Source organism: Telopea speciosissima, chromosome 7 (genome assembly GCF_018873765.1).
Source record: "Telopea speciosissima isolate NSW1024214 ecotype Mountain lineage chromosome 7, Tspe_v1, whole genome shotgun sequence".
Classification (NCBI taxonomy): Eukaryota; Viridiplantae; Streptophyta; class Magnoliopsida; order Proteales; family Proteaceae; genus Telopea; species Telopea speciosissima.
Window position 1 is genome coordinate 24,847,617 of NC_057922.1, and position 5,728 is coordinate 24,853,344.

A 5,728-nucleotide genomic window follows, 5' to 3' on the forward strand; every position below is an offset into this window, starting at 1 on the left:
AACTTTAAAACATTATACATTATATATAGCCGTCTTAGCTCAGCTGGTAGAGCGCATGGCTTTTAACCATGTGGTCGTGGGTTCGATTCCCACAGACGGCGCATTTTATAGTTTTGTAATCGATGGTACCTTTTGCACAAAAATCTGCCTACGGATGCCCATATGAGGAGGAGTAATCGGACGGTGGCAAGGCTTGTCAAATTGGTACCGTACCGTACCGTTTAAGAATATCATTTTCAATACCGATATCGTATCGAAATCGGTTTTGGTACGGTATGGAAAGCGGTATGGATTCGATATGGAAAACGGTATGGATTACGGTCTTGCTGTTTGTGGTGTGTGAAGTCTGAGAGTTGAATTATTATTTGTTATACCAAAAAACAAGGTGAAGTCTGAGGGTTGAATGCATAGGTATTTAATGACATGTGATAGTGACACAAAGCGTCTGACAGAAAAGTGAGAAAACATCTTCAGTCTTCAGTCTTAATAAGTTGGTTGCGTATAAATATAATAAAGGCCGGATATAATTTCTCGATCTGCACAATGGGTCGCCTGCCTTTACACCATGAATTGGTATTGCGTGTTGAACACTCGAACTATCATTTCAACTTTCATTTATTTAAGTTTACAATTATACCCTTAAAAACGGTACAATTTTGGTACATATCGATGGTATTGTATCGAATACCGATACCATACCATATCATGGTCAATACCGTTTGATCATATCGTATAGTATTTTTTTGCAATGGTACGATTTAATACGATTTTACACTGACAATTTTGATATCGATACATAGTTTCGGTACCAAATTGACACCCTTAGTTCATAGGTCTTTTGTGTTTGAGGGATCAAAAAGGTAAAAATAGAATTTCAAATTACAAATAAGCAATTGGAAAAATGGTGAGGAAGGACATGCATAGTCTAGGTCTTTTAGCTTAGTTTCTTCCAATGTATAGGGTTGTGCCTCTTTTCTCTTACTACCTATCTTTTTCGGATGGTGCATAGTCTAGGTCTTTAAAAAATGTTCGAAGGGTCAAAAAGGTGAAAATAAAGTTTTAAATTACAAATAAGGGCAGAGCCGATTGGAGAAGTGGTGAAGAAGGACATGCATAGTCTAGGTCTTGTAAGGATCCATGTTGCTGACCCCATTTAGCTGATTTTTTTCCAATGTGTTGGGTTGTGCCTCTTTTCTCTTACTATCTATCTTTTTTTGGATCCATGTTAGCTGACCCCATTAAGTTGGGATAAGGTTGAGTTTGTTGTTGTTGTTATTATATATGTACTTTTGTCTTCCGCATATTAAACATGTTCACATTCGTTTGAAACTATATAAATACATGTATCCTACGTAAGAGCTCAGCGAAATATGCTTTCATCAAGAAGTGAGGTTTTCAATTCAAAATGAACTTCTTGCCAATTCTGGAGAATCCTAAGTGAGGTGCCCAATTCTAAATGGACTAAAATTGTAATAGCATTGTTTTAATAAAATTTCCATTAAGAAGAAAAATAACATAGAAAAAATTAAAAACAAAAAAACAAATTCCTAAAGCAATTCACGTGTATAAAGTATATGCAAATAAGAGAGCGTAAGACTCGTACTTTCATATGACATGTGTCCTAATATAAATATAACCATATAGAATCAATTGCTTATACTTAAAAAGTTCTTATGCAAAACTACAACTCTTTCATCCTTCATTTCATGTTTATTTTTATCCTTTTATATTATTATTATTATTATTATTGAAACTTATAATGGGTTGTAGAATATAATATACATTAATGTTGGATGTTATAGTTTGTTTTGAACATTAGATTATTAGATGTAGGTATTCATGCAATAGTTCATCGCTTTATATGAGTATACTACCATTTTTTTGGTCCCCTTTTTTTTTTATTTTTTATCATACCATTCAAAGTTTTGCACCATTTAAAACTCGTACCGTAATTTTCCATTTTTTGTTGTTCCAGCTTTTGCTGTGGGTGGATAATCCAAAAAGCATTTAGTTGGGTATGAGGGTAATAATTATGAGATTACAGTAGTGGGTTTCTTTATAACTTCTGGTAAAACTATGTATCTTCCATTCATTTAGGGATTAAATACAAAATAATAAATATTTACTAGGTATGTATGTCTTTATAAGGGAAGAATTAAACAAGGTACAAGAATATAAATAATGGGAGAGGGTTGGGCATGCCGCCAGCTTTTGGTAAATTAGCGGCATGCACTAATTACAAGGCTAGACATGGGAGGCAAGGGGGTTGCTTCCAAAGAGGAAGGAAAGAGGATGACACATGTTGGGTACCTTGGCGGCGTGTCCAGCATTTTCTTACAAATAATATAAACAAAAGTTTTCCACCAATGAGATGGGAAGAATCCATTGTCCACTGATGATGTGACCATAAGATGGGACTCACGTCTCATCAATCAACTCCCACCCCCTGTTGACGAATTTAAAAATACCCTTCCCCTCGATCATCTACAGTATTGATGGCCATGGGCAAAGAATGACCATGGAGTGGGGAAACTCATTGTTATGGAATTATGTAGCTAACGCTTTTCAATGATGGTGAGGAACTTTATCCGCATAATAATGGTTGGTTTGAGTTGAAAAATATCTATTTTATTTATGTTTTAAGGCACACTTGGTTGCAAGGGAAGGAAAGAGAAGTGAAAATTTTCATCTAATAGAGAAACTTTTGTAATCATTACTTCACATTATTACATCACTAACTCCAAATCATTTTATATTTCGTTATTAAATTTCATTTTACTTTGCATCTAAACCCCTTGGATTTGATTTAAAAAAAAAAAGGATTAATTTCTAATGCCCCTTGAAAATGGCCAAACGTACGATTGCCCCTCCGAATTTTCACTAATACGTACCCCCCTGCTTTCCAAACTAAGTATCAATATAATCCCTGCCGTTAGACGTTATAACATAACCGATCCCAATTTTTGAACTTTGATGGACCATTCTACCCCTGGATAGGGTAAAACAACCAAAATGACCTTACCTAAAAAAACACCTGCAACTCATCCAAATCCAAACCCAAACCTAACCCAATTCACTTTCACCTACCTTCTTCATCCCTCGCTCTCTTTTTCCACCAATCTTCCGGAACACCATTGAAACCCTATCTCTAAACTTCCTCAAGTTTTGCTCTCTCTCTCTCTCTCTCTCTCTCTCAACCTTGTGTGTGGTTTGACACCATGCAGTTGGGTTTCTAAACCCAAAGCTGCAGAGCAGAAACTCAAAAAAGCAAGAAAACAGAGATTTCGTTCTCCTTTCCGTTTCAAAACCCCAAACGTGCAGACCACACCACCAGTGTTTTTCCGACAATGGCAAGGGGGTGGCCTCATCTGTCCTCAACGCGAACGAGAGAATAGCTCCATAGAAGAGATGACCATCATCTGATGTTATGGCAACAGAAAGGAGACAACAAACAGGTAAATTTACGGCTGGGAAATTGTACAAAATGTTAAGAGCCTCAAAGGAGAAGCCAAGGCAAGGAGGGGTTAATGATCCTTGTAAAGTTGAAAAGGGTTGAAGCTCAGCACCGATTCATTTCCCTCCTCTTACAAGTTACCACCTGTCTGCTCATTTAGCCATCATCTCTCATTAAAGACGGTGGTTGCAAAGAAAACAAAACCCACAAGTAAAAAAGAGAAAGAAATTAAAATCCATTAATAACTCTAAATAGCTGTAATTGATATCACAAATCTTCTCAAAAACCCAACACTTATTTCATCTGAGTTTCCCTAGAAAAAAATTAATGAGGAACAAAGAATTTAAACTGAGATTCTAATTTTAATTTATAGTTCAAGCCATGGCTGCTTCTTCTTCACTTCTTTGGCAGCTCCTTCTTCCTCAAGCTCGAACGCAAAGATAGGGGAATTTGAAGGAAGGAAGATGAATGGCTTGATAGGGTTTCTGAGGCTTGAACTATTTGGGGAATTGCGGAGATGAACGGAAGTCACCGTCGGAGGAGCAACGGCAGAGATGAACAACGCAGTGAAATGGTTTGGGTTTGGGTTTGGATGAGTTGCAGGTTTAATTCAAGGTGATACCTGTCTCTCACTCTTCAAATTTTCCGATTCTGCAAATTTCTTTGTAGACATTCATTTCAGATTCAAAAATTCATATTCCCTTTTTTTTTTGTTTTTTTTTCAAACAAGGGTATTTTTGTTATTCTATTCTATCAAAGAGCAGAATGATCCATAAGTTTTCAAAAACTAGATTACGTTATCACTTAACGTCTCAGACTAACGGGAGGGACTATATTGGTACTTAGTTTGAAAGGCAGGGGATACATTGCATTAGTGAAAGTTCAGGGAGACAACCATACGTTTGACCATTTTCAGGGGCATTTGGAATTAACCCAAAAAAAAAAAAAAAAAAATCCCTTGGATTTAAAGAGTAAAATAAAAATTACATAACAATGGGCAAGAGATCCAGTCAGGTCTTGTAGCGCCTAAAGGAACATGGGGTAGGGTTCTCAAACTTTTCCTGTATCAGCAAAAAACCGAACCAAACCGACTGAAAAGAAACCAAACTGAAACCAATATGATCTTATTGGATCATGTTCCAAATTGGGTTTTGTGACATTGAAACCAAATCAGACTACTGAAACTGATAAGACACCACAACGAACTTAAAAACCTGAAACCGATATAACACGATAAGAAACCAATACCAACCTGAATTTCATAAACAAACATACTTTTTTCATTTTTTTTTTTTGAATATATTTACATGGCAAACCCAAACCGATAGTAAACTGACAAGAGAAACCGTTACGAAACACGAACCCAAACCATGCCCCCTTATTGGATCATGTTTTGGACTCACTCATTGTCACACCAAAACGGGTGAAACCAAACTGAAACCTGTCCAAACTAACAAATTGACACCCCTAACACGGGGAACAATGAGAACGCACACAAATCATCAACATAGATGCGATTTTTTATTTCAGGGGGAATACTCTCACACGCTCCTGTGTCTAGACGTAGGAGCTATGCGACCAAGTAGCATTCCTTTTTCCTTAATTTACACAATCATGTTAGATAATGATTACAAAAATTTCTTTGTAAACCCCACAACCCACAGGGAGTTCTAGACTCCCTTTACTATAAGGTCTCAGAGGGCAAATCTATGCAACCTTACCTTGGCTTTTGGAAAGGCTATTTCCATGTTTCAAACCCTTGCAATATACTATGGCTCCCATGACCATTAAAAGTTAAGACCACCAAATTTGTATAAAGTCTATTTAAGGGTGTCAATTGATCCGGTTCCAGCCCTAAAGGGTCAAGCCCAGAACCGGACCAATAAGTTAATCGATTCCAAACTTGGGATCTAAGACCAGTAACTAATGGGTAGATCAGTTCCGGTTCCAATTTTTTTTTTTAAAAGAAATTCCATAACAAATGCTCCCTATATTCAGTAATATTATAATAACACAGTATGCAATCCATCATAATTTTTTTTTTCTCAAAGATTGGTGACCCTGACCAATTAGCACACACAGAGGCACACAGCACATCCATGATAATATGCAGCCATCCTAAGATGAGAATCACATATCCCGGTTAATATAAGTTCATGACATGGGGATTACCATACCAAGCATGCGTTATGTGACAGAATCCAGAACATCCAGTAAGATGAAATTACAGGTTTTATATGTTAAATAAGATTGAAGCCAAAAAGTTGTTTCACA

General features: G+C 36.6%; 1 non-coding gene across 1 annotated transcript; it reads left to right on the forward strand.

The window, feature by feature from the left end:
- The first annotated feature begins 28 nt into the window (after positions 1–28).
- On the forward strand, positions 29–101 carry TRNAK-UUU. The gene has a single exon. It is a non-coding gene; the product is annotated as a tRNA-Lys (tRNA).
- Positions 102–5,728: the final 5,627 nt, after the last annotated feature.